We start from the raw sequence: 21,515 nt of genomic DNA, 5'->3' as shown, positions 1-21,515 counted from the left end.
GTGTGTGTGTGTGTGTGTGTGACAATAATTAGTATGTGACGGACTCTTGCCGTCGTACGGGTTCCATGGACCACCAAGGAAGGGCATTCTCGTGCAGGTTTGACTTGTTAATTTGTTCGAAAAAAGAAAGTCTTTAGAGCCGCCATCTGCTCGCTCCTCTGTCTCGCTCTTCAGCCGCCCCCGCTGTCGTCGTCTGAGTCATGCTCTCTGTCTCTTTCGCTGCGGGCTCTCCAACTCCTTCTGCCTTCATCTCTCCTCCTTCTCCCCTTTTACACATTGAGAGGAGATACATTGACTGTGTCCAGGTGCGCGATCCACGCACCTGATCTCGCCGCCATCTTGGGCCGGGCTCCGGCGTGCCTTGCCGCTCCGTCTGACCCGTCGGCTCCTCCTTTCCACGCGGTACTTTAACTTAACTTAACTGATTAAGTATCCAGAATCAAACGTGTCCGCATCGTTCAACTCACTCGCTCCATGAATTGTTGTCGCCAAAAAAAACACTTTTACCACTCCTCCTCAACCTAAAGACAGCCTAAGTCCATTCCGGATGGTTAATCATGTTCTAGGTTATTGTTTTTCATTATCCATCCATCCATTTCCCACCGCTTGTCCCTTTTAGGGTTGCGGGGGGTGCTGGAGCTGATATCAGCTGCATTGTTTTTCATTACAGCGCTAGAAAAATGATACAGGTATGGATATTTCCTGCTGATATGATATCGGATCAATGAAAAAGTTGTGTCAGGACAAGACTCGTTTGTATTTTAATTATATTGATTTAAAAAAAATCCTATTATATTTAGTGTCGGGTTTGAGTTTTGTAGCTGTATGTAGAAGTAGCGCCGCTGCATCAGCTCTAAATGTTGTGTTCCTATCATATCCCAATTTCAGCTTGTTTACGGGCCAAAATTGACAGGTTTTGTTGATGTCTTTTCACTTCTTTTGACACTTTTTTTTGGAAAACAAAAAAAAAGGATGACGTTCCGGCGTGTTCCCCACAGAAACTGGATGTGTGACTCACAGGAAATGAGATCAATGCTCAGTGAAAAGCCTGAGAAAAAGAATCGTTGTCATGAGACCTGCATCATCTTCATCGTTTTGTCGCTTTGCGGTTTTGCCGTTTCCTTTTTTTCTCAACACTTTGAAGGCCAGAAAAAAAAAAAAATGCTTTATCGTGTATTATTAGTCAAGTGTGAGGACCTTTCATTGTGTGAATGCTCCAAAGCAGACCTGGGCAAATTAGGGCCACGCCCCCCTCCACATCCGTGTTTTATTGTCCATAGTTAATATTGTATCCCGCATTCTTTTATTTTCATGTACATTCTGGGTGTCTCGTTCAGTTAAAAAAAAAAAATTCAATTCCATTCATAACATTTTTAGCATTCAATTAGACATTATTGTGAGGTTTGTTATTAGTGTTCCTAAAAATCAAATCCACCGGCCCCCCAGACCCATTTTTTTCCTCTAGATTTGGCCCACCGAGTCAAAATAATTGCCCAGGCCTGCTCCATTCACACATATGGTTTTCTACACCAAAATTCATCCATCTATTCCTCAACAACTTGACAAATTCTGAGATATCCCAGAATTCCAAGTTTTCCGGGACATTTTTCCCGTTTTTAAATGAATTGACCATTTTTCCAACCTCCACCTTTTCCACATGTTTTAACCGATTCAAACTGTTCAGCAAGCTTTCCTTTGACAAATTCCGAAAATTCCCAGATTTCCCAGAATTCCAGCTTTTCCGGGACATTTTTCCCATTCAAAATAAATTGACCATTTTTCAAACTTTCACCTTTTCCACATTTTTTTAACCGATTCAAACCGTTCCAAATTCAAACTGTTCAGCCTTTAAGGGAATCACAGGCTTTCCCTTGACAAATTTAAAAAATTCCCGGATTTCCCAGAATTTCGGGTTCTCTGAGACATTTTTCCCATTCAAAATGAATTGACCATTTTTCAATCTACCACATTTTCCACCCGATTGAAACTGTTTCAACTTCAAATTATTTAGCCTTTTCGGGATTCGTAAGCTTTCCTTTTGACAAATTCCGAAAATTCCCAAATTTCCAGGTTTTCTGGGACATTTTTCCCATTCAAAATAAATTGACCATTTTTCAAACTACTACCTTTTCCACATTTTTCAACCCATTCGAACCGTTTCAACTTCAAACTGTTGAGCCTATTCGGGAATCGCAAGCTTTCCTTTGACAAATTCCGAAGATTCCCAGATTTCCCAGAATTCCAAGTTTTCCGGGACATTTTTCCCATTTAAAATGAATTGACCATTTTTTAAACTTCCACCTTTTCCACATTTTTCAACCGATTCAAACCTTTCTAACTTCAAACTTTTCAACCTTTTCAGGAACCATAAGATTTCCCTTGACAAATTCTGAAAATTCCCAGATTTCCCAGAATTCCAAGTGTTCCGGGACATTTTTTCCCGTTTTTAAATGAGTTGACCATTTTTCCAACCTCCACCTTTTCCACATGTTTTAACCGATTCAAACTGTTCAGCCTTTTCGGGAATCGCAAGCTTTCCCTTGACAAATTCCGAAAATTCACAGATTTCCCAGAATTCCAGGTTTTCCGGGACATTTTTCCCATTCAAAGTTAAATGACCATTTTTCAAACTTTCACCTTTTCCACATTTTTTTAACCGATTCAAACCGTTCCAAATTCAAACTGTTCAGCCTTTAAGGGAATCACAGGCTTTCCCTTGACAAATTTAAAAAATTTCCGGATTTCCCAGAATTTCGGGTTCTCTGAGACATTTTTCCCATTCAAAATGAATTGACCATTTTTCAATCTACCACATTTTTCACCCGATTGAAACAGTTTCAACTTCAAATTATTTAGCCTTTTCGGGATTCGTAAGCTTTCCTTTTGACAAATTCCGAAAATTCCCAAATTTCCAGGTTTTCTGGGACATTTTTCCCATTCAAAATAAATTGACCATTTTTCAAACTTCTACCTTTTCCACATTTTTCAACCCATTCAAACCGTTTCAACTTCAAACTGTTCAGCCTATTCGGAAATCGCAAGCTTTCCCTTGACAAATTCCGAAGATTCCCAGATTCCCAGAATTCCAGGTTTTCCGGGACATTTTTCCCATTCAAAATGAATTGACCATTTTTATAACTTTCACCTTTTCCACATTTTTTAACCGATTCAAACCGTTCCAACTTCAAACTGTTCAGCCTTTAAGGGAATCACAAGCTTTCCCTTAAAATTCCGAAAATTCACAGATTTCCCAGAATTCCGGGTTTTCCGGGACATTTTTCCCATTCAAAATGAATTGACCATTTTTCAAACTTTCACCCTATCCACATTTTATAACCGATTCAAACTGTTCAGCCTGTTCGGTAATCGCAAGTTTTGTCTTGACAAATTCCGAGATTTCCCAGAGATCCAAGTTTTCCGGAATATTTTTCCCATTCAAAATGAATTGACCATTTTTCAAATTTCCACCTTTTTCCACCTTTTCCACATTTTTCAACCGATTTGAAAATGTTCCAACTTCAAACTTTTAAGCCTTTTCTGCAATCGCAAGCTTTCCCTTAACAAATTCCGAGATTTCCCAGAGTTCCGGGTTTTCCAAGACATTTTTCCCATTCAAAATGAATTGACCATTTTTCAAACTTTCACCTTTTCCACATTTTTTTAACCGATTCAAACCGTTCCAAATTCAAACTGTTCAGCCTTTAAGGGAATCACAAGTTTTCCCTTGACAAATTTCGAAAATTCCCTGATTTCCCAGAATTCCGGGTTTTCCGGGACATTTTTCCCATTCAAAATGAATTGACCATTTTTCAATCTACCACATTTTTCACCCGATTGAAACTGTTTCAACTTCAAATTATTCAGCCTTTTCGGGAATCGTAAGCTTTCCTCCTGACAAATTTCCAGGTTTTCCGGGACATTTTTTCGATTCAAAATAAATTTACCATTTTTCAAACTTCTACCTTTTCCACATTTTTCAACCCATTCAAACCGTTTCAATTTCAAACTGTTCAGCCTATTCGGAAATCACAAGCTTTCCCTTGACAAATTCCAAAAATTACCAGATTTCCCAGAATTCCAGGTTTTCCGGGACATTTTGCCCATTTAAAATGAATTGACCATTTTTCATACTTTCACCTTTTCCACTTTTTTTTAACCGATTCAAACCGTTCCAAATTCAAACTGTTCAGCCTTTAAGGGAATCTCAAGCTTTCCCTCTACAAATTCCAAAAATTCCCGGATTTCCCAGCATTTCGGGTCCTCTGAGACATTTTTCCCATTCAAAATGAATTGACCATTTTTCAATCTACCACATTTTTCACCCGATTGAAACTGTTTCAGCTTCAAATTATTTAGCCTTTTCGGGATTCGTAAGCTTTCCTTTTGACAAATTCCGAAAGTTCCCAAATTTCCAGGTTTTCTGGGACATTTTTCCCATTCAAAATAAATTGACCATTTTTCAAACTTCTACCTTTTCCACATTTTTCAACCCATTCAAACCGTTTCAACTTCAAACTGTTCAGCCTATTCGGGAATCGCAAGCTTTCCCTTGACAAATTCCGAAGATTCCCAGATTTCCCAGAATTCCAGGTTTTCCGGGACATTTTTCCCATTCAAAATGAATTGACCATTTTTATAACTTTCACCTTTTCCACATTTTTTAACCGATTCAAACCGTTCCAACTTCAAACTGTTCAGCCTTTAAGGGAATCACAAGCTTTCCCTTAAAATTCCGAAAATTCACAGATTTTCCAGAGTTCCTGGTTTTCCGGGACATTTTTCCCATTCAAAATGAATTGACCATTTTTCAAACTTTCACCCTATCCACATTTTATAACCGATTCAAACTGTTCAGCCTGTTCGGTAATCGCAAGTTTTGTCTTGACAAATTCCGAGATTTCCCAGAGATCCAAGTTTTCCGGAATATTTTTCCCATTCAAAATGAATTGACCATTTTTCAAATTTCCACCTTTTCCACCTTTTCCACATTTTTCAACCGATTTGAAAATGTTCCAACTTCAAACTTTTAAGCCTTTTCTGCAATCGCAAGCTTTCCCTTAACAAATTCCGAGATTTCCCAGAGTTCCGGGTTTTCCAAGACATTTTTCCCATTCAAAATGAATTGACCATTTTTCAAACTTTCACCTTTTCCACATTTTTTTAACCGATTCAAACCGTTCCAAATTCAAACTGTTCAGCCTTTAAGTGAATCACAAGCTTTCCCTTGACAAATTTCGAAAATTCCCTGATTTCCCAGAATTCCGGGTTTTCCGGGACATTTTTCCCATCCAAAATGAATTGACCATTTTTCAATCTACTACATTTTTCACCCGATTGAAACTGTTTCAACTTCAAATTATTCAGCTTTTTCGGGAATCGTAAGCTTTCCTCTTGACGAATTCCGAAAATCCCCAAATTTCCAGGTTTTCCGGGAAATGTTTCCCATTCAAAATAATTGACCATTTTTCAAACTTCCACCTTTTCCACATTTTTCAGCCGATTGAAACTGTTCCAACTTCAAACTCTTCAGCGTTTTCGGGAATTGCATGCTTTCCCTTAACAAATTCCGAGATTCCCCAGAATTCCAGGTTTTCTGGGACATTTTTCCCATTCAAAATAAATTGACCATTTTTCAAACTTTCACCTTTTCCACTTTTTTTAACCGATTCAAACCGTTCTAAATTCAAACTGTTCAGCCTTCAAGGGAATCCCAAGTTTTCCCTTGACAAATTTCGCAAATTCCCTGATTTCCCAGAATTCCGGGTTTTCCGGGACATTTTTCCCATCCAAAATGATTTGACCATTTTTCAATCTACTACATTTTTCACCCGATTGAAACTGTTTCAACTTCAAATTATTCAGCCTTTTTGGGAATCGTAAGCTTTCCTCTTGACAAATTCCGAAAATTTCCAGGTTTTCCGGGACATTTTTCCCATTAAAAATAAATTGACCATTTTTCAAACTTCTACCTTTTCCACATTTTTCAACCCATTCAAACCGTTTCAACTTCAAACTGTTCAGCCTATTCTGGAATCGCAAGCTTTCCCTTGACAAATTCCGAAAATTCCCAGATTTCCCAGAATTCCAGGTTTTCCGAGACATTTTTCCCATTCAAAATGAATTGACCATTTTTCAAACTTTCACCTTTTCCACATTTTTTAAACTGATTCAAACCGTTCCAAATTCAAACTGTTCAGCCTTTAAGGGAATCTCAAGCTTTCCCTCGACAAATTCCCGGATTTCCCAGAATTTCGGGTTCTCTGAGACATTTTTCCCATTCAAAATGAATTGACCATTTTTCAATTTACCACATTTTTCACCCGATTGAAACTGTTTCAACTTCAAATTATTCAGCCTTTTCGGGAATCGTAAACTTTCCTCTTGACAAATTCCGAAAATTCCCAAATTTCCAGGTTTTCCGGGAAATGTTTCCCATTCAAAATGAATTGACCATTTTTCAAACTTCCACCTTTTCCACGTTTTTCAACCGATTCAAAACGTTCCAACTTGAAACTGTTCAGCCTTTTTGGGAATCGCAAGCTTTTCCTTGACAAATTCCGAGATTTCCCAGGATTCCAAGTTTTGCAGGAAATTTTTCCCATTCAAAATGAATTGACCATTTTTCAAACTTCCACTTTTTCCACATTTTTCAACCACTTCAAACTGTTCCAACTTCAAACTGTTCAGCCATTTCAGTAATCACTGGCTTTCCCTTGACATATTCCGAAAATTCCCAGATTTCCAAGAATTCCAAGATTTCCGAGACATTTTTCCCATTCCAAATGAATTGACCATTTTTTTAAACTTCCACCTTTTACGCATTTTTCAACCGAACCAAACCGTTCGAACTTCAAACTGTTAAACCTTATCAGGAATCACAAGTTTTCCCTTGAAAAATTCCGAAATTCCCGGATATCCCAGAATTTCGGGTTCTCTGAGACATTTTTCCCATTCAAAATGAATTGACCATGTTTTAATCTACCACATTTTTCACCCGATTGAAACTGTTTCAACTTCAAATTATTCAGCCTTTTCGGGAATCATAAGCTTTCCTCCTGACAAATTCCGAAAATTCCCAAATTTCCAGGTTTTCCGGGACATATTTCCCATTCAAAATGAATTGACCATTTTTCAATCTACCACCTTTTCCACATATTTCCCCCGATTGAAACTGTTTCAACTTCAAACTATTCAGCCTTTTCGGGAATCGTAAGCTTTTCTCTTGAAAAATTCCTAAAATTCAAAGATTTCCAGGTTTTCCGGGACAGTTTTCCCATTCAAAATTAATTGAGCATTTTTCAAACTTCCCCGTTTTCCACATTTTTCAACCGATTGAAAATGTTCCAACTTCAAACTGTTAAGCCTTTTCGGCAATCGCAAGCTTTCCCTTAAGAAATTCCGAGATTACCCAGAATTCCTAGTTTTCCGGGACATTTTTCCCATTCAAAATGAATAGACCGTTTTTAAAACTTCCACCTTTTCCACATTGTTCAACCGATTCAAACTGTTCCAACTTCAAACTGTTAAGCCTTTTTGGGAATCACAAGCTTTTCCCTTGACAAATTCCGAGATTTCCCAGAATTCCCGTTTTTCTGGGACATTTTTTCCCATTCAAAATGAATTGACCATTTTTCAAACTTCCACTTTTTCCACATTTTTCACTGCCATTGAAACTGTTCCAACTTCAAACTGTTCAGCCTTTTTGGGCATTGCAAGCTTTTCCCTTGAAAAATTCCCAGATTTCCCAGAATTCCAGGTTTTCCGGGACATTTTTCCCATTCAAAATAATTGACCATTTTTCAAACTTCCACTTTTTCCACATTTTCAACCTATTCAAACTGTTCAGCCTTTTCGGGAAAGGCAAGCTTCCCCTTTACAATTTCCAAAAATTCCCAAATCCCCCAGAATTCCAGGTTTTCCGGGACATTTTTCCTATTCAAAATGAATTTGCCATTTTTCAATTTACCAAATTTTTCACCCGATTGAAACTGTTTCAACTTCAAATTATTCAACTTTTTCGGGAATCGTAAACTTTCCTCTTGACAAATTCCTAAAATTCCCAAATTTCCAGGTTTTCCGGGACATTTTTCCCATTCAAAATAATTTACCATTTTTCAAACTTCCACCTTTTCTACATTTTCAAACTATTCAAACCGTTCCAACTTCAAACTGTTCAGCCTTTTCGGGAATGGCACGCTTCCCCTTTACAAATTCCGAAAATTCCCAAATCCCCCAGAATCCCAGGTTTTCCGGGACATTTTTCCCATTCAAAATGAATTGACCATTTTTCAAACTTCCACATTTTTAACCGATTCAAACCATTCCACCTTCAACACATTCCACTCATCCTGGAAATTCAAAATGCAATTTTTCCAAGTTCCAAAAAATTCCAGAATTTTCCAGAATGCCTGGTTTTCCAAAGCCTTATTTCCACCCTTTTTTCTGGCGACAACTCCTTTCACATTTTTCAACCCACGTCAACCGTTTCATCGTCAAAACTTTCCTCTTAATGAAGACAAAAAACCAAATGAACTGGAAATTTCCTGTTTTTTTCTAGAAATTCCAGGAATTCCGGAATACGATTTCTCAATTCAACATAACGGTTGCAAAATTAGGCAAAAAAAACAAAGTTAGCATCTGCCAAGGTTAGCATGCTAACCCTTATTATTTATAATACACATATTTCAAATGTGTTACATGTAACACTTGAAAAATATTTGCTTAAAAAATATATATATATATTCTTTTTTATTAATGTATTATTTCATTTATTTATTGAATTGTTTGCCTCAGTTAAAAAGATAACAACATCCACGTCTTTTCATGCTTGATTAAAAAATATAAAAGATTATTACATATTGCAGCATGTTTTCCAGGCGACAACAATAAAAAAAAGTTTGTCTTACTGTATGAACGCGCTTATGTAAAAACTACACGTTTTTTGCATCGATGCTGAGATGGACTTCCTGTCGGTCGCCATAGCAACCGTCATCAACCCACATGTGAGACTCCTCTGAGACGTGCACTCGGCTTACAAGACAATTTTAGGCACGGCCTGAAGTGTTTTACAAGTTTCGTTAGCAAATAGTGAGAATACAGAAATGTGTTGCCGTCTTCCACAGGTCATTGGAGGGGAAAATACATCAGTAGGTTGCCTACAGCCACGGCTGTTTATCTTTTAGCAATTTCTACACTTTTTTAGCGAATTTACACGTATAACTTAGTACATGACAAATGTTAACTATTTACATGCTGACACTAGCATTATAGCTTGCTAACATTAGCATGCTAACTTTTTTATCCCAATCTTTACAGCCTTAAACCGAAAGTCATACAACTTGGGCCGTGACGCGTGCTAACGTTAGCATGCTAACTTTGTTTTGTATATTTCACAACTGTCGTTGTTTGGTGCTGAACATATGCTAACTGTTCGTATGCTACTTGACATGTGCTAACTGTTAGCTTGGGAAAATTAGCATGCTAATGAGTGTTGATGAGGGCATGCTAACTTTTTTTGCTCAATTTTTACAGCTTTAAGCCGAGAGTCATACGACTTGGTCCGTGACACGTGCTAATGTTAGCATGCTAACTTTGTTTTGTATATTTTACAGCCGTCATTGTTCATGGCTAAACATACGCTAATTGTTAGCATGGGAACATTAGCATGCTAACTTTTTAGCGAATTTACACGTATAACTTGGTACATGACAAATGTTAACTATTTACATGCTGACACTAGCATTATAGCTTGCTAACATTAGCATGCTAACTTTTTTATCCCAATCTTTACAGCCTTAAACCGAAAGTCATACAACTTGGGCCGTGACGCGTGCTAACGTTAGCATGCTAACTTTGTTTTGTATATTTCACAACTGTCGTTGTTTGGTGCTGAACATATGCTAACTGTTCGTATGCTACTTGACATGTGCTAACTGTTAGCAGGGGAAAATTAGCATGCTAATGAGTGTTGATGAGGGCATGCTAACTTTTTTTGCTCAATTTTTACAGCTTCAAGCCGAGAGTCATACGACTTGGTCCGTGACACGTGCTAATGTTAGCATCCTAACTTTGTTTTGTATATTTTACAGCCGTCATTGTTCATGGCTAAACATACGCTAATTGTTTGTATGCTACACGACACGTGCTAACTGTTAGCATGGGAACATTAGCATGCTAACTTTTTAGCGAATTTACACGTATAACTTAGTACATGACAAATGTTAACTATTTACATGCTGACACTAGCATTATAGCTTGCTAACATTAGCATGCTAACTTTTTTATCCCAATCTTTACAGCCTTAAACCGAAAGTCATACAACTTGGTCCGTGACGCGTGCTAACGTTAGCATGCTAACTTTGTTTTGTATATTTTACAACTGTCGTTGTTTGGTGCTGAACATATGCTAAGTGTTTGTATGCTATTTGACACGTGCTAACTGTTATCATGGGAAAATTAGCATGCTAATGAGTGTTGAGGGCATGCTAACTTTTTTTGCTCAATTTTTACAGCTTTAAGCCAAGAGTCATACAACTTGGTTCGTGACACGTGCTAACGTTAGCATGCTAACTTTGTTTTGTATATTTTACAACTGTCGTTGTTTGGTGCTGAACATATGCTAACGGTTTGTATGCTATTTGACACGTGCTAATTGTTAGCAGGGGAAAATTAGCACGCTAATGAGTGTTGCTGAGGGCATGCTAGCTTTTTTTGCTCAATTTTTACAGCTTTAAGCCGAGAGTCATACGACTTGGTCCGTGACACGTGCTAATGCTAGCATGCTAACTTTGTTTTGTATATTTTACAGCCGTCATTGTTCATGGCTAAACATACGCCACTTGTTCGTATGCTACTCGACACGTGCTAACTGTTAGCATGGGAACATTAGCATGCTAACATTAACAATAATGTATACAGTAACCCCTTTGGTTATTGTGCGAATGCTAAAAAGCATGACGCTAACTATTTTTGCCAATTTTTGTAACCGTATACTCCAGAATCATAAATAGAACTTGGTCCTTGACATATGCTAAATGTTAGAATGCTAACTTTTTAGCCAAATGTTTAAGCACCGCAGAGTCATATAATGTGGCGCTTTGTACATGCTACCTGTTAGCATGCTAACTTTATTGGCTAATTTTGCAACTGTATAACCCAAAGCCCTAGAGTCATATAACTTGGTGCTAACCCTTTTCCACATTTTTCAACCGATTCAAGAGATTGAATCCTTCTGATTAAAAGTTGCGGAAAGAGTTTTTCTAACCGCTCCGGTTTTGATTTTACGAGCCTTCAAAGAACCGCTGCGCTGCTGCCGTCTCAAGATGGTCGCTCAAAAGCAGGAAGCACCAGCGTGACCACACAATGCAGAGAAGGTAGGTAATGTGCAGGTAAAAATATGTTGTCTGGGTGAAAGAAGGAGGCATTAGTTTGACTCCAGGATACAGAGAAGGTAGGTAATGTGCAGGTAAAGATATGTTGTCTGGGTGATGGCAGGAAGCACCAGCATGTATGGGTGACAGAAAGAAGCACCAGTGTGACCCCAGGATGCAGGGAAGGTAGGTAATGTTCAGGTAAATATACGTTGAATGGGTAAAGGCAGGAAACACCAACAAAAGTCGGTCCCATCCATCGCTTCTTGCAGCTTTAATCTCTTATTGTGTTTCATTTAAGAACTAAAATGAGAGCTTAGATCACTTGACGGTTCAACAAAATGCTCTTAAAATGTGACGGAACATAAATGCGTGTTTCAGATGGACAAGCACTTTTTGTGACAATAAGTGACGTTTATTTTTTATATTTATAATCATTTATTACTATTATTAGTTAGTTCATTAAAACGGGTCATCTAGAGCAGTGGTCCTCAACCTTTTCGTATCCGCGGACCGGTCAACGCTTAATAATTTGTCCCGCGGCCCGGGGGGGGGGGGGGGTGGTCCTTTTTTTTTCTTTTTTTTTTTTTTTCTTCTTTGTCATGAAAAAGAGATGTTTTTGTCATGAAAAAGGGAGTTTTTTTTGTGGTTGGTGCACTATTTGCAAGTGTATATTGTGTTTTTTATGTTGATTTAATAAAAAATAAAGATAAAATAAAAATGTTTTTATTTTTTTGTGTTTTATTTTTTTTATCATAAATTTTTCTGCGGCCCGGTGGTTGGGGACCACTGATCTAGAGCAGTGGTCCCCAACCTTTTTGTACCCGCGGACCGGTCAACGCATAATAATTTGTCCCGCGGCCCAGGGGGGGTGTCCTTTTTTTTTCTTTTTTTTTTTCTTCTTAGCGGCATAGCTCGGTTGGTAGAGTGGCCGTGCCAGCAACTTGAGGGTTGCAGGTTCGATTCCCGCTTGTGCCATCCTAGTTACTGCCGTTGTGTCCTTGGGCAAGACACTTTACCCACCTGCTCCCAGTGCCACCCACACTGGTTTAAATGTAACTTAGCTATTGGGTTTCACTATGTAAAGCACTTTGAGTCACTTGAGAAAAGCGCTATATAAATATAATTCACTTCACTTCACTTCTTCTTTGTCATGAGAAAGAGATGTTTTTGTCATGAAAAGGGAGTTTTTTTTGTGGTTGGTGCACTATTTGTAAGTGTATATTGTGTTTTTTATGTTGATTTAAAAAAAAAAAAAAAAAAAAATTTTTACATTTATTTTTATTTTTATTTTTTTTAATAATAAATTCTTCTGCGGCCCGGTGGTTGGGGACCACTGATCTAGAGCAGTGGTCCCCAACCTTTTTGTATCCGCGGACCGGTCCTTTTTTTTCTTTTTTCTTTTTTTTCCTTCTTTGTCATGAAAAAGGGAGTTTTTTGTGGTTGGTGCACTATTTGTAAGTGTATATTGTGTTTTTTATGTTGATTGAATAAAAAAATAAATAAATTAAAAAATATATATGTACATTTTTTTTTTTTTTCTATAATAAATTCTTCTGCGGCCCGGTACCAATCGGGCCACAGCCCGGTACCGAGCCGCGGCCCGGTAGTTGGGGACCACTGATCAAGAGCAGTGGTCCCCAACATTTTTGTATCCGCGGACCGGTCAACGCTTAATAATTTGTCCCGCGGCCCAGGGGTGGTGTCCTTTTTTTTTTTTTTTTTTTTTTTCTTCTTTGTCATGAAAAAGGGAGTTTTTTGTGGTTGGTGCACTATTTGTAAGTTTGAATTGTGTTTTTTATGTTGATTTAATAAAAAAAAAAAGAAATTTTTTTTATTTTTTTTTTTTTATAAAAAAGATTTCTGCGGCCCGGTGGTTGGGGACCACTGATCTCAAGCTTTTACCCTCAAAAGTGTGTGTTATGAAAGGACTAAAATTGCATTAAAGTATTGAGTATTATTTCCTATTTGGTTTAGCTCGGTTGGTAGAGCGGCCGTGCCAGCAACTTGAGGGTTGCAGGTTCGATTCCCGTTTCTGCCATCCTAGTCACTGCCGTTGTGTCCTTGGGCAAGACACTTTACCCACCTGCTCCCAGTGCCACCCACACTGCTTTAAATGTAACTTAGATATTGGGTTTCACTTTGTAAAGCGCTTTGAGTCACTAGAGAAACAGCGCTATATAAATATAATTCACTATTTTGCGGAAATGTGCAGCGATTGAGTTGCGGATCATTCAGCCATTGCAAAAAAAAGGAATGCAGGTCTGGCTGGTCCAGGTCACACCTCGGTGCTCGAACTGCACCTTGCCTTGTTGATGGCTCATCTATTAAAAGTCTGCCGCGTGTTGCGATACGGTTGTAGATGATAAGACAAGTGGTCCATAAAGTCTGTGGCTCGACTCCTTTAGCTCTTGTTTTCTCCCACTTCTTTCTTTCTCACGCTCCATTGTGTGTGTGCGTGCGTGCGTGTGTGTGTGTGTGTGTGTGTGTGTGTGTGTGTGTGTTATCGCCCAGACAGCGGGCCCTTTATTGGCCCACAGCAGACGAGGCCACGCCCACAAAAGCCCACAAAGGGGACAAGAAGCCAGGTGTTCTTGTGTGAAGCAACCTGATATTAAACCACATTGCCTCAGTTACAGCCAGGAAATACTTTTTACAACACTGACGATGACATCGGATGACACAGGTGTCAGCGAGTTTAACCCTCCCAAAACAATTTCTAGTAAAAAAAAAAAAATATATATATATATATATATATATATATATATATAATTTTTGGAATGAAAAACACATTTCGGGAGAACATCCTCCCAGTACCACAACATAAACGCAACACAACAAATACCCAGGATCCTTTGTATCCATGACACAACCTGACTAATATATATATATATATATATATATATATTTTTTTTTTTTATTCATTGTGAAAAGAAATGTAGAAAAAAAATATTTTTACAAACTAAATTTTAATCAATGTTTATTTATATAGCCCTAAATCACAAATGTCTCAAAGGGCTGCACAAACCGTTACGACTGCGACATCCTCGGAAGAACCCACATAAGGGCAAGGAAAACTCACACCCAGTGGGACGCCAGTGACAATGCTGGCTATGTGAAACCTTGGAGAGGACCTCAAGATTGCAGTCACGTGACACAAATATTCTCTAGAATGGCGCTAATATTCTCTAGAATGACTGCCGGCAGTCACCCAGATAATAAGAATTAGGGCGTGCTATGAAGCCATTGACTTTGCCGCCTTTTACAAACTGTACGATCTACAATTCAGTCCAGCAACATGTTGTGTGTGGCTTCCACAGACACACGAACACGACTGCAAGGCATACTTGGTGATATAAACAATTTTAACACTCTTAGTAATATGCGCCACACTGTGAAGCCACACCAAACAAGATTGACAAAACATTTCGGGAGAACATCCTCCCAGTAACACAACATAAACGCAACACAACAGATACCCAGAATCCTTTGTATCCATGACAATTCCTGACTATTTTATACACCCCAATAGCGGCAAATAGCAAATTGTCCAGGGTGTATCCCGCCTTACGCCCGATTGTAGCTGAGATAGGCACCAGCAACCCCAAAAGGGGATAAGCGGTAGAAAATGATGGATGGATGGTTTTCAAAACAACATACAACAGACCGTTTTGTAACTTTGCTACATTTGAATGTAATTGCATTTAGTTTTATTTTCACATTTGTATAATCAATATAATTACATATATATGTTTTAACAAACACTGTATTTTAACAAACACATTTTACAGCCTTAATTTCAAAATATTTTATTTTAACAAACTGAATTTTTACACACTTAATTTGAAAACATAAAGTACATATAAATACATTGACGCTAATCAAACAAAGCATAACAACAGCATAAAACCGGCGGTAGGTGTCACCTTCAAAATAAAGTAACCAACGAACGTCGGTGTCTTTTGTCATTAAATGTCCACCATGTACATCATTCTAAATGGCCGTATTGATGTATATCATTCGACACACAGTGAAAGTGAAAGCAAAATTGCAGACATGTCTGATTATTTCAACAATGTGACTATGCTCTTCCTGGAAAGGGCTTTATTGTGAAAGCTGCAACCGGAATCACTAGCGCTAAGAAGTAAGCAGCTCCAGCTTCATCTCCCCGCGGCTGCCCGGGAGAGTGTCACTGAGGAAAGCCGCCACTCGGAAATTGGTCCGCTTGGTGTTCACTTCGCCGCACCTTTTTTTGGGACAACTCACTATCTACATTTTATTTTAAACTATATTTTTATTAAGTAAGAAGAAAGTGAACGTGACTTGTGTGAGTCTGCGGGTTTCTTTCCTTTCCAACCCGAGCAACCTGCTCCGGACTAAATCATCTCCACTTCACGACAAGACTCGCTCCTTTTCGGCATACGTTTTCCAAAAAGGGATCAATTTGTAGTTTTTTAGGATTTTTTTTTTTTTTTTTTTTTACATCACAAAGTGTTGGAGGGTCTCCAAATTGAAGAGCTGAGTGTGTAAGAACCCCAGGTAAGAGTTTACTATTTACCAAACTTTTAACTTTTTTTTTATTTTTAAAACCTTTATTTATAATATCCAACATTTACATACAATCAAAGAAATAATAATAATTAAAACAAGTACTAAACAGCACCAGGGGGTTCTTTCTGTTTCTGTAATATTGCTAAAAAAAAAAAGTTTTATGTAAAATTATTACTTTTTTAATGCGAAATGGTGACAGTTGTCATGTAAAATTTTGACTTTTTTCACAATCTTGCCAATTTTTCTGTTGTTCTTGTAAAATGTGACATTTTTGGAGTAAAATGGTGACTTTTGTCATCATTTTGCCATGTAAAATTTCTGATTACTGTTGTAATATTGCCAACATTCTTAAGTTTTCTTATAAAATTGTGACTTTTGTTAAGTAAAATTAGAATTTTTTCTATAATATTGCACAAATGTTCAGTTTTTCTTGTAAAATTTTGACTTGCGTTGAGCTAAATTACGTCTTTTATATGTATGTATATATATAGGGTGGTCCTAAAGAGGTAGGCATTTTTCTCAGGTCTCAAGAAGGTAAGAAATACGAGAATCATCTTTATTTATTTTTTCAAAACCTTTATTTATAATATTCAACATTTACATACAATCAAAGAAATAATAATAATCAAACCCAGTACAAAACAGCACCAGGGAGTTCTTTCTGTTTCTGTAATATTGCAAAAAAAATGTTTATGTAAAATTATTACTTTTTAATGAAAAATGGTGACAGTTGTCATGTAAAATTTTGACTTTTTTCACAATATTGCCAATTTTTCTGTTGTTCTTGTAAAATGTGACATTTTTGGAGTAAAATGGTGACTTTTGTCATCATTTTGCCATGTAAAATTTCTGATTACTGTTGTAATATTGCCAACATTCTTAAGTTTTCTTATAAAATTGTGACTTTTGTTAAGTAAAATTAGAATTTTTTCTATAATATTGCACAAATGTTCAGTTTTTCTCGTAAAATTTTGATTTGCGTTGAGCTAAATTACGTCTTTTTATATATATATATATATATATATATATATATATATATATATATATATATATATGGTGGTCCTAAAGAGGTTTCAAGAAGGTAACAAAACATTTTTATTTATTTATTTTTTCAAAACCTTTATTTATAATATCCAACATTTACATACAATCAAATGAATAATAATAATCAAAACCAGTACAAAACAGCACCAGGGAGTTCTTTCTGTTTCTGTAATATTGCAAAAAAAAAATTTTTATATAAAATTATTACTTTTTAATGATAAATGGTGACAGTTGTCATGTAAAATTTTGACTTTTTTCACAATCTTGCCAATTTTTCTGTTGTTCTTGTAAAATATGACATTTTTGGAGTGAAATGGTGACTTTTGTCATCATTTTGCCATGTAAAATTTCTGATTACTGTTGTAATATTGCCAATGTTATTAAGTTTTCTTATAAAATTGTGACTTTTGTTAAGTAAAATTTGAATTTTTACTAAAATATTGCACAAATGTTCAGTTTTTCTTGTAAAATTTTGACTTGCGTTGAGCTAAATTATGTCTTTTATATGTATTTATATATATAGGGTGGTCCCAAAGAGGTAGGCATTTTTCTCAGGTCTCAAGAAGGTAACAAATACAAGAATCATCTTTATTTATTAATTTTTTCAAAACCTTTATTTATAATATTCAACATTTACATACAATCAAATAAATAATAATAATCAAACCCAGTACAAAACAGCACCAGGGAGTTCTTTCTGTTTCTGTAATATTGCGAAAAAATTTTTTTAATTTTTTAATGTAAAATTATTACTTTTTAATGAAAAATGCTGACAGTTGTCATATAAAATTTTGACTTTTTTCACAATATTGCCAATTTTTCTGTTGTTCTTGTAAAATATGACATTTTTGGAATAAAATGATGACTTTTGTCATCATTTTGCCATGTAAAATTTCTGATTACTGTTGTAATATTGCCAACATTATTAAGTTTTCTTATAAAATTGTGACTTTTGTTAAGTAAAATTAGAATTTTTTCTATAATATTGCAAAAATGTTCAGTTTTTCTTGTAAAATTTTGACTTCCGTTGAGCTAAATTACGTCTTTTATATATATATATATATATATATATATATATATATATATATATATATATATATATATATGTGTGTGTATATATGTATATATGTGTGTGTATATATGTATATATGTGTGTATATATATATATATATATATATATATATATATATATATATATATATATATATATATATATATATATATATATATGGTGGTCCTAAAGAGGTCTCAAGAAGGTAAGAAATACTAGAATCATCTTTATTTATTTATTTTTTCAAAACCTTTATTTATAATAGCCAACATTTACATACAATCAAATAAATAATAATAATCAAAACCAGTACAAAACAGCACCAGGGAGTTCTTTCTGTAATATTGCAAAAAAAAATAATTCATTTTTTATGTGAAATTATTACTTTTTAATGAAAAATGCTGACAGTTGTCATATAAAATTCTGACTTTTTTCACAATCTTGCCAATTTTTCTGTTGTTCTTGTAAAATATGACATTTTTGGAGTAAAATGATGACTTTTGCCATGTAAAATTTCCCATTACTATTGCAATATTGCCAATATTATTAAATTGTTTTAATAAAATTGACTTTTATTAAGTAAAATTAAAATTTTTACTATAATGCACAAATCTTCAGTTTTTCTTGTACAAAACCCGTTTCCATATGAGTTGGGAAATAGTGTTAGATGTAAATATAAACAGAATACAATGATTTGCAAATCCTTTTCAACCCATATTCAGTTGAATGCACTACAAAGACAACATATTTGATGTTCAAACTCATAAACTTTTATTTTTTATTGCAAATAATAATTAACTTCGTATTTCATGGCTGCAACAGGTGCCAAAGTAGTTGGGAAAGGGCATGTTCACCACTGTGTTACATCACCTTTTCTTTTACAATGCTCAATAAATGTTTGGGAACTGAGGAAACTAATTGTTGAAGCTTTGAAAGTGGAATTCTTTCCCATTTTTGTTTTATGTAGAGCTTAAGTTGTTCAACAGTCCGGGGTCTCCGCTGTCGTATTTTAGGCTTCATAATGCGCTACACATTTTCAATGGGAGATAGGTCTGGACTACAGCCAAGCCAGTCTAGTACCCGCACTATGTTACTATGAAGCTGTTGTAACAAGTGACTTGGTATTGTCTTGCTGAAATAAGCAGGGGCGTCCATGATAACGTTGCTTGGATGACAACAAAACCTGTATGTACCTTTCAGCATTAATGGTGCCTTCACAGATGTGTAAGTTACCCATGCCTTGGGCACTAATGCACCCCCATACCATCACAGATGCCTTTTCAACTTTGCACCTAGAACAGTCCTGATGGTTCTTTTCCTCTTTGGTCCACATGATACGACGTTCATCGTTTCCAAAAAAAAAATTTGAAATGTGGACTTCTCAAACCACAGAACACTTTTCCACTTTGCATCAGTTCATCTTAGATGATCTCGGGCCCAGAGAAGTCGGTTGTGTTTCTGGGTGTTGTTGATAAATAGCTTTCGCTTTGCATAGTAGAGCTTTAACTTGCACTTACAGATGTAGCGACAAACTGTATTTAGGGACAGTGGTTTTCTGAAGTGTTCCTGTGCCCATGTGGTGATATCCTTTAGAGATTGACGTCGGTTTCCGGCCATGCCGCTTACGTGGAGTGATTTCTCCAGATTCTCTGAACCTTTTGATGATTTTATGGAGCGTGGATGTTGAAATCCCTAAAATTCTTGCAATTGCACTTTGAGAAACGTTGTTCTTAAACTGTTTCGACTATTTCCCAACTCATATGGAAACGGGGTTTGTATCATAATATTGCACAAATGTTAAAATTTTGACTTGCGTTGAGTAAAATGCCAAAAATCGAAGTTTTTCTTGTGAAATTGTGACCTTTTTCTTGTGAAATTCCAACTCATTTTCACAACAAGCTTTTTTTTATATTTGCATATTATGTATAAATTATTAATGTTGTAAATACACATCTTTATATATCTAGTCCTAAAGAGGTAGGGATTTTTTTGGAGTAGCATCAATGTCCTTCTGGAATCTAACCATCACAGTCTTTACAGGATAATTACCATGCTTGATTTTCAAAGAAATGTCTTTGAATTTGTTGGTAAGTAAATAAAAAGCTGTTAGGAAGAGAGCAGATTTTTTTCTTATTTTTTTTTAAATCAAAACAAAGTTTATTTACGCCAACTCATAGCAACAAACAACCTCTGTCTGATACTTGGTGTGATTTCCTTTCGCTTTCGTTATAGAACTTACGGTAATTTGCATTAGGTGTTTTCCTGTGTGAAACAAAACCAAAACGGTGTCTCATTGAGGTGACTTTTTTTTTTCAGTTTTCACACCTTTTTGGGTGTGTTTTGTCAATGAGTGTGGGTTGATTTTGAAAGGTTGCAACTTGAAAGGGGCAAACTTGTCTTTCATGTACCAGAAACCAGCCTGTGGTTTTCCACACAGCGACACGAGGGCACCATCGAAGATTGTAACTCAGTGAAGATGCACACTAAGGTTTTTTTTTTTCAAACAACCAAGTGGTTCTCAATTACTTTCTGTTTAATTTAATTGATGCTTGGCTACGTAAAACTGCATATTTTCTGAACACATGTTTTTTTTTTAAGGCAGTCTAAGTCCCAAATAAACATTTTTTACACACTTAATTTTAAAACACTGTATTTTCACAAACGGAATTTTTACACACTTAATTTTAAAACACCGCATTTTAATACACTGAATTTTTACACACTTAATTTTGAAATACTATGTTTAAACAAACACTGTATTTTTACAGTCTGATTTTCTACACACTTATTTTAAAAACACTGACATTTAACAAACTGAATTTTAACACACTTAATTTTAAAACACTGAATTTTTGCTCACTTAATTTTAAAACACTGTTTAAACAAACACTGTATTTTAACAAACTGATTTTTTACACACTTAATTTTAAAACACTGTATTTTAACAAACTGAATTTTTACACACTTAATTTTAAAAGAGTATGTTTTAACAAACATTATTTTAACAAACTGATTTTTTACACACTTAATGTTAAAACACTGTATTTTCACAACCTGAATTTTTACACACTTAATTTTAAAACACTTCATTTTCACAAACTATTTTTACACACTTAATTTTAAAACACTGCATTTTAATACATTGAATTTTTAAACACTTAATTTTAATACATTGAATTTTCAAACACTTAATTTTAAAACACTGTATTTTTGTTCACTTAATTTTAAAACGCTGTTTAAACAAACACTGTATTTTAACAAACTTATTTTTTACACACTTAATTTTAAAACACTGTATTTTAACAAACTGAATTTTTACACACTTAATTTTAAAAGAGTATGTTTTAACAAACGTTATTTTAACAAACTGATTTTTTACACACTTAATTTTAAAACACTGTATTTTCACAAACTGAATTTTCACACACTTAATTTTAAAACACTGTATTTTAACAAACAGATTTTTTACTCACTTAATTTTAAAAAACTATTTTAACAAA

At 35.5% G+C, this 21,515-nt stretch overlaps 1 protein-coding gene across 1 annotated transcript in view; it reads left to right on the top strand.

The window, feature by feature from the left end:
- The first annotated feature begins 15,554 nt into the window (after nt 1-15,554).
- Nucleotides 15,555-21,515, top strand: part of adgrg1 (adhesion G protein-coupled receptor G1) — an 81,641-nt gene continuing 75,680 nt past the window's right edge. The window contains 1 exon segment of the mRNA XM_061893584.1: nt 15,555-15,908. The gene's annotated coding sequence lies outside the window, so the exon portion shown is untranslated.

Source organism: Nerophis ophidion, linkage group LG02, assembly GCF_033978795.1.
Source record: "Nerophis ophidion isolate RoL-2023_Sa linkage group LG02, RoL_Noph_v1.0, whole genome shotgun sequence".
Taxonomy (NCBI): domain Eukaryota; kingdom Metazoa; phylum Chordata; class Actinopteri; order Syngnathiformes; family Syngnathidae; genus Nerophis; species Nerophis ophidion.
The sequence above is the reverse complement of the archived record's forward strand: the minus strand, read 5'-3'. Positions and strand labels throughout refer to the sequence as shown.